Below are 9,337 nucleotides of genomic sequence, written 5' to 3' on the forward strand. Positions count from 1 at the left end.
AGTTTGTTATATCTGGAGTACTTCTCCTGTCCTATTCGGTGTCCTGTGTGAATCTAAGTGTGCGTTCTCTAATTCTCTCCTTCTCTCTTTCTTTCTCTCTCTCGGAGGACCTGAGCCCTAGGACCATGCCCCAGGACTACCTGACATGATGACTCCTTGCTGTCCCCAGTCCACCTGGCCATGCTGCTGTTCCAGTTTCAACTGACCTGAGCCCTAGGACCATGCCCCAGGACTACCTGACATGATGACTCCTTGCTGTCCCCAGTCCACCTGGCCATGCTGCTGCTCCAGTTTCAACTTCCACCTGACTGTGCTGCTGCTCCAGTTTCAACTGTTCTGCCTTATTATTATTCGACCATGCTGGTCATTTATGAACATTTGAACATCTTGGCCATGTTCTGTTATAATCTCCACCCGGCACAGCCAGAAGAGGACTGGCCACCCCACATAGCCTGGTTCCTCTCTAGGTTTCTTCCTAGGTTTTGGCCTTTCTAGGGAGTTTTTCCTAGCCACCGTGCTTCTACACCTGCATTGCTTGCTGTTTGGGGTTTTAGGCTGGGTTTCTGTACAGCACTTTGAGATATCAGCTGATGTACGAAGGGCTATATAAATAAATTTGATTTGATTTGATTTGATTTGACCCCCAACCACCCGTTACACGCAAGACACTGCTATGGTCAACCCTCAACCCTCCACCCTTCTCCACCCACATCCCCAACCACCCGTTACACACAACATACTGCTATGGTCAGCCTTCCACCCTCCTCCACCCACATCCCCAACCAACCGTTACACACAAGACACTGCTATGGTCAGCCCTCCACCCTCCTCCACCCACATCCCCAACCACCCGTTACACACAGAGACACTGCTATGGTCAACCCTCAACCCTCCACCCTTCTCCACCCACATCCCCAACCACCCGTTACACACAGAGACACTGCTATGGTCAACCCTCAACCCTCCACCCACATCCCAACCACCCGTTACACACAAGACACTGCTATGGTCAGCACTCCACCCTCCTCCACCCACATCCCCAACCACCCGTTACACACAAGACACTGCTATGGTCAGCCCTCCACCCTCCTCCACCCACATCCCCAACCACCCGTTACACACAGAGACACTGCTATGGTCAGCCCTCCACCCTCCTCCACCCACATCCCCAACCACCCGTTACACACAGAGACACTGCCATGGTCAATCCTCCACCCTCCTCCACCCACATCCCCAACCACCCGTTACACACAGATCCACTGCTATGGTCAGCCCTCCACCCTCCTCCACCCACATCCCAACCACCCGTTACACACAGAGACACTGCCATGGTCAATCCTCCACCCTCCTCCACCCACATCCCCAACCACCCGTTACACACAGATCCACTGCTATGGTCAGCCCTCCACCCTCCTCCACCCACATCCCAACCACCCGTTACACACAGAGACACTGCTATGGTCAGCCCTCCACCCTCCTCCACCCACACCCCCAACCACCCGTTACACACAAGACACTGCTATGGTCAGCCCTCCACCCTCCTCCACCCACATCCCCAACCACCCGTTACACACAAGACACTGCTATGGTCAACCCTCCACTCTCTCCACCCACATCCCCAACCACCCGTTACACACAGAGACACTGCTATGGTCAGCCCTCCACCCTCCTCCACCCACATCCCCAACCACCCGTTACAAACAAGACACTGCTATGGTCAACCCTCAACCCTCCACCCTTCTCCACCCACATCCCCAACCAACCGTTACACACAAGACACTGCTATGGTCAACCCTCCACCCTTCTCCACCCACATCCCCAACCACCCGTTACACACAGAGACACTGCTATGGTCAACCCTCAACCCTCCACCCTCCTCCACCCACATCCCCAACCACCCGTTACACACAGAGACACTGCTATGGTCAACCCTCCACCCTTCTCCACCCACATCCCCAACCACCCGTTACACACAGAGACACTGCTATGGTCAGCCCTCCACCATCCTCCACCCACATCCCAACCACCCGTTACACACAAGACACTGCTATGGTCAACCCTCCACCCTTCTCCACCCACATCCCCAACCACCCGTTACACACAGAGCCAATGCTATGGTCAGCCCTCCACCCTCCTCCACCCACATCCCCAACCACCCGTTACACACAGAGCCACTGCTATGGTCAGCCCTCCAACCTCCTCCACCCACATCCCCAACCACCCATTACACACAGAGACACTGCTATGGTCAGCCCTCCACCCTCCTCCACACACATCCCCAACCACCCGTTACACACAGATCCACTGCTATGGTCAGCCCTCCACCCTCCTCCACCCACATCCCCAACCACCAGTTACACACAGAGCCACTGCTATGGTCAATCCTCCACCCTCCTCCACCCACATCCCCAACCACCCGTTACACACAGAGACACTGCTATGGTCAACCCCCAACCCTCTACCCTCCTCCACCCACATCCCCAAACACCCGTTACACACAGAGACACTGCTATGGTCAATCCTCCACCCTCCTCCACCCACATCCCCAACCACCCGTTACACACAGAGACACTGCTATGGTCAGCCCTCCACCCTCCTCCACCCACATCCCAACCACCCGTTACACACAGAGACACTGCTATGGTCAATCCTCCACCCTCCTCCACCCACATCCCCAACCACCCGTTACACACAGAGACACTGCTATGGTCAGCCCTCCACCCTCCTCCACCCACATCCCCAACCACCCGTTACACACAAGACACTGCTATGGTCAACCCTCAACCCTCCACCCTTCTCCACCCACATCCCCAACCACCCGTTACACACAGAGACACTGCTATGGTCAACCCTCAACCCTCCACCCTCCTCCACCCACATCCCCAACCACCCGTTACACACAGAGACACTGCTATGGTCAACCCTCCACCCTTCTCCACCCACATCCCCAACCACCCGTTACACACAGAGACACTGCTATGGTCAGCCCTCCACCCTCCTCCACCCACATCCCAACCACCCGTTACACACAAGACACTGCTATGGTCAGCCGTCCACCCTCTTCCACCCACATCCCCAACCACCCGTTACACACAGAGACACTGCTATGGTCAATCCTCCACCCTCCTCCACCCACATCCCCAACCACCCGTTACACACAGAGCCAATGCTATGGTCAGCCCTCCACCCTCCTCCACCCACATCCCCAACCACCCGTTACACACAGAGCCACTGCTATGGTCAGCCCTCCACCCTCCTCCACCCACATCCCCAACCACCTGTTACACACAGAGCCACTGCTATGGTCAATCCTCCACCCTCCTCCACCCACATCCCCAACCACCCGTTACACACAGAGCCACTGCTATGGTCAGCCCTCCAACCTCCTCCACCCACATCCCCAACCACCCATTACACACAGAGACACTGCTATGGTCAACCCTCAACCCTCTACCCTCCTCCACCCACATCCCCAAACACCCGTTACACACAGAGACACTGCTATGGTCAGCCCTCCACCCTCCTCCACCCACATCCCCAACCACCCGTTACACACAGATCCACTGCTATGGTCAGCCCTCCACCCTCCTCCACCCACATCCACAACCACCAGTTACATACAGAGCCACTGCTATGGTCAATCCTCCACCCTCCTCCACCCACATCCCCAACCACCCGTTACACACAGAGACACTGCTATGGTCAACCCTCAACCCTCTACCCTCCTCCACCCACATCCCCAAACACCCGTTACACACAGAGACACTGCTATGGTCAATCCTCCACCCATGTCTTATTATTACACCATCACTCTCCTCCTATACTCATCCCTCCATCTTTTCACCTCCTAAAGCTGTTCTTAATGTACAGATTGCAGATATATGGTAAATACAGGCTAATAACACCCTCAATAGCTCTAACTCCATCCAATTCATGACCGGGGTGGTGACTATTTTATCACCGGTAGGTTAACTACTTCATGCGCTTAAACATGAGAGGGGATCGATATCAGTTTCAACAGGTCTCATCATATCACAGTGCAGGAGATTGAGAATAGTATATTTGAGATGAAAGTCTTTATTCCAAAAAGTGTGTTGAAAAGAAGATACTTTTGGTCAAAGTGTCAGGATGTGAGTTTACAGGGGAGAATGTGCTGGGTGCTGTTGTGTGTTTAAATGAGATTGTGCCTCACCTCCGCCCTATGGTCCCTCTATTCTCCTGTCTGTCTGTCTGTCTGTCTGTCTGTCTGTCTGTCTGTCTGTCTGTCTGTCTGTCTGTCTGTCTGTCTGTCTGTCTGTCTGTCTGTCTGTCTGTCTGTCTGTCTGTCTGTGCCTGCCTGTGCCTGCCTGTCTGTCTGTCTGTCTGCCTGTCTGCCTGTCTGTCTGTCTGTCTGTCTGTCTGTCTGTCTGTCTGTCTGTCTGTCTGTCTGCCTGTCTGTCTGTCTGTCTGTCTGTCTGTCTGTCTGTCTGTCTGTCTGTCTGTCTGTCTGTATGTCTGTCTGTCTGTCTGTCTGTCTGTCTGTCTGTCTGTCTGTCTGTCTGTCTGTCTGTCTGTCTGTCTGTCTGTCTGTCTGTCTGTCTGTCTGTCTGCCTGCCTGCCTGTCTGTCTGTCTGTCTGTCTGTCTGTCTGTCTGTCTGTCTGTCTGGGGTTGATGGGGATGAGCTATCTGTGTGCTGATCGATTGCAAATGAGAGCCATTCAGAGGGAAAAGCGCCATCTGTCCGCGGAGTGTGAGAGAGAGAGAGAGAGAGAGAGAGAGAGAGAGAGAGAGAGAGGGGGGGGAGGGAGGGAGGGGAAATCAATCTCCTCTCAGATACATGGAGTCTCCTCTCAATACATGTCACAACCAGACCAATTCTAAGCTGCCGAATGGGAGGTTGTGTGCATTTACATATATGATTCTCAGATAGCAGGCGAGCGGTTGGGCCAGTAATCGAAAGGTCGCTGGTTTGAATACCTGAGCTGACAAAGTGACAAATCTGTCAATGTGCCCTTGAGCAAGGCACTTAACCGTAAGTTGCTTCAGGGGTGCCATACCACTATGGCCGACCCTGTAAAACAACACATTTCACTGCACCTACCTGGTGTATGTGGCAATAAAACACAGTTTTTGTTGTTATTTTAGGAAGTCAAATTGGTCAGGAGGTGACTCTATGTAAAGTTGTGAATTCTGGAAATTAAGTAAGCTAATGAAAAAAGACATACACACAATTTGTTTGTGGCAGGTTGTTGGTTGAGTTGGAAGATACTATCGTTACCTTTACACTAACCCATAAATGGAGTGCAATTATTGTAACCATAAGGACAATTGGAGCATGGAGGTGTCCTCATAGAAAATTGGGAAGGGGGACCTCATATAACCATGGCAACTTGAACAGTTTCAACCATCCTAGGTAGGCGGGGCTATCTATTCTTCTTTCTGAGCTAACTAAACCCTCAATATATTTGACTTTGCATCCATCTAAAAGGAATGAGAATCCACTGTTTCCCATGTATTTGGCCAACAGGATTGACAGTCTGAAAACACTGAAGACAAAGAGGGTTGCAAAACTTGCCATCTCTTGTAAAGTAACAGATTGTCACGCCCTGACCTTAGAGAGACGTTTTATTTCTCTATTTGGTTAGATCAGGGTGTGATGTGGGGTGGGCATTCTATGTTTTCTATTTCTGTGTGTTTGGCCGAGTGTGGTTCCCAATCAGAGGCAGCTGTCTATCATTGTCTCTGATTGGGAATCATACTTAGGCAGCCTGTTTTGCCACCTTAGTTGTGGGTAGTTGTCTGTGTTAGTGGCCTGTATAGCCCTAGTCAGCGTCACGGTTGTGTTTGGTGTTTCTTGTTTTGTTGGCGACATTCTTAATAAAGGATCATGTACGCTCACCACACTGCACCTTGGTCCGGTCATTTCCTTGACCACGTTCGTGACACATATGTTCCTCGGCAGTTGGAAGTTATACATTTTGGAAATTGTATGAAATTATGATCTTTCATTGTATTTGAAATATTACTTTATATTTAGACCAAACCTATAGTCTGCAAAAAAAATCACAAATTTGTAGAATTTCCCTCGCCGCATGGTTCTCCATGTTCACAAGCGCGCCACAATTGTTTAGAGCACTGACAGCTCACGAGACAATTATGTAGGCCTACAGCTGAGTAGGCCTAGCTATAGTTTCAGCATGTTTCAAACTTCCATGTGAACATGCAGGCCCGGCTACAAGCATAGGCGACAAAAGCGACTCCTTCATTTTTTATATCTATTTTTTTTGTGTGTGTGTGTGTGTGGGGACAAAGTCGGTTTTCAAAGTACCGTTGAACGTTAAAATATTAGAAGACACAGGTTTTTCTCTTGTTATGTCAATAACTGACAGTTACACATGTCACCTACATTTTTTTAGATTGGTCAATTTCTCTAGCCAGCTATCTAAACTTGAAGTAATCATGTTCAAATTACTGACAGGGCATGCAGGGCACGTGACAGAGGCCCTGACCTCCAGGGGGGCCCCCAATGATTGTGTTAGTCACTCACTCAGATATCATGTTAACATGGCAAAATGTTAAAAATGGCAGAACATTTCCTATGAAAATGCAAAAGTTTCTCTCCAGCCCAGGGCACAATGAGTAGAATTGCATGAAGGATCAAATTAAAAAATCTTCTCTCCACCCCATGCATGGCATAATGTGTAGAATTGCCGCAAACTTGCCTTAAAACATTACAATTTTCTCTATGCCTTTAGGGTCCCCAAAAGGCGAGGGAAAAATGTCCTTTGAATATGAAAATGGCAACTCCAACTCTGTTTCTGAATTCCTTGTTCCTCAGTTTGTCCTGTCGCACTCTCATGGCAGCTCTCAAGGCAGCTCTCATGGCCAGACATGCATCATCCACAAGGTCTATGACGAGGACTACTACACCCACATGATGGAGGAGTGCTATCAGCTCTGGTCTCAGCTGGAGAAAGAGGACAATGTCAAGCTGTACAGATGAGCGGCATAAGCAAAGTATAAGGTCTGTCTCAGTAAGGGGGAATCAGCGTTAATAGAACATTGTAAAAACGTTATACCAGAACACTATGATTCTATGTGTTTCGCCAGTGTTCAAGCAGCAACTCAATCTATGTGAGCTATAGATGGATGACTTTCTCATTACCTCGCACGTCACTGAGTCACCCCAGACAGCTCCCTGCCTGCCTTTGAATGTGAAACAGGGATTTTTCAGCTCAATAAACCCCAATTCTCATTCCCAGAGCGAGGAGGGTTTGTTCTTGTAAATACTACAGCAGGATCAAAGTTAGAGCCAGACAGTCAGATCCTTTAACCTCTGCCTCCCCACCTAAAGCTTCCCTGAACCATTGTCTTAGTTTTAAACCCCTTTTGGTTGTCAGTATCAGTCAGCTGATTTTGATCGTTATACTGTTAGATGACTGATGAATCAATCACCAGTCTCCTACCCCACCCATGTTATGTTCGCAAGGCAAGCACACAGTAGCTATGAAGCTCTCTCCCTTGGAGCAGCCATCCACGGCAGATGACTGATCGATGCCCACACTAAGGCCACCTGTGCCCTTGGGCTGACAAAAACTGCAGCACAATGAGAAATGTTGATGCTATGGCTGCGTGAATCTTTCTGAGCAATGCTTTACGCCTCTGTTGTTTCTCAGCCCTGGGGATAGACTTTGAGATGGGTTGGACGATAACTAAAAGCCCTTTGGCTACAGGCTATTCTGTGTAGCGCTATGGCCAAGCACATACATTGCAACCAGAAAACCAGCGTCACTCAGTCATCACGCAGCGTGACATGGGTGGCATGGAAGCATGCATCATGTTTAAGACCTTACATGCACTCACGCTCGCACACACACAAACACACATCAACGCACACACACACAATGGAGAGCGAGACACACTCGTAAAATGTTCTGATGAATGGGTAAGGCCGTTAGCAGGTGTTGCCCCATGCGTCATGTCCGTTGACAAACGTTGGAGCCTTTAGAAAGCACTGTACTCATAGGGCAGGCCATCCATCAACCATACTGCTTCATTAGGGCACCCTGTGTTTCAACTTTCACTCTGAGACCCTATCATTTTAGAACATGTATTATACTCAGTGTACTCTGTTTACAAACGGTTGTTTCTTCAGATTGCTTTCATTAGATTAGATTGTAAAAGGCCATCTGTGACCTTATTTACAGTATACTCAAATCAAAACCAAATCAAACTTTATTTGTCAAATGCCGAATACGACAAGTGTAGATCTTACCGTGAAACGCTTACTTACAAGCCCTTAACCAACAGTGCAGTTCAAGAAGAGTTAAAATATTTACCAATAATGAGGCTATATACAGGGGGTACCGGTACCGAGTCAATGTGCGGGGGTACAGGTTAGTTGAGGTAATTTGTACATATAGGTGGGGTGAAGTGACTATGCATAGATAATAAACAGTGAGTAGCAGCAGTGTCAAAACAAATGGAGAGGTGGGGGGGGGGTCAATGTAAATACTCCGGTGGCCATGAATAGAATACATGAATGGAATACATGAAAGGAATACTTGAATGCAATACTTTAATGGCAGTGGAGGCTGCTGAGGGGAGAACAGTTCATAATAATGACCGAAACGGAGCAAATGGAATGGGATCAAACATATAGAAACCATGTGTTTGATTTTATTGGTCACCATCCACCCATTCTGCTCTAGCTGTTACCACGAGCCTGTCCTCCCCAATTAAGGTGCCACCAACCTCCTGTAATGTGTGGCAAGCTGTTGATTGATTGACAAGGCTTTCTGTATGTTGCAGATGTTAAGGTTCAAACCCAGTCATCACATTTCTAAGTGGTTTGAACCTGAATCTTCTATGTCTGACATTACAGGAGGTTGGTTGCACCTTAACTGGGGGGGACGGGCTCACAGTAATGATTGGTTATTCATCATGTGAGCATGGATCTCTGAACCCCAATGATTTTAACTTAGGGCTAGATTCAATCCATATCGCGTAAGATCCGCGTTATAGTGCAACTGAAATGTAAAGGTAAGTTCTGGTTGAGCCGACATATGCAGTGTATACCGTGAATGCAGTCTCCGTAAAAGTGGAAACATTGCTTTTAAATTTGAATTGCGCTATTGTGCGGATATTCCGAGATACAGATTGAATCCAGGCCTTAGTTTATCTTTATTTCCACAAATTAAATGAAGGCTGCACACTGAAACCGGTACAGGTAAGATGCTGTATGCTGACCGCACACTGAAACCAGGACAGGTAAGATGCTGTATGCTGACCGCACACTGAAACCGGTACAGGTAAGATGCTGTACGCTGACCGCACAGTGAAACCGGTACAGGTAAG

Source organism: Oncorhynchus tshawytscha, linkage group LG13 (genome assembly GCF_018296145.1).
Source record: "Oncorhynchus tshawytscha isolate Ot180627B linkage group LG13, Otsh_v2.0, whole genome shotgun sequence".
Lineage (NCBI taxonomy): Eukaryota > Metazoa > Chordata > Actinopteri > Salmoniformes > Salmonidae > Oncorhynchus > Oncorhynchus tshawytscha.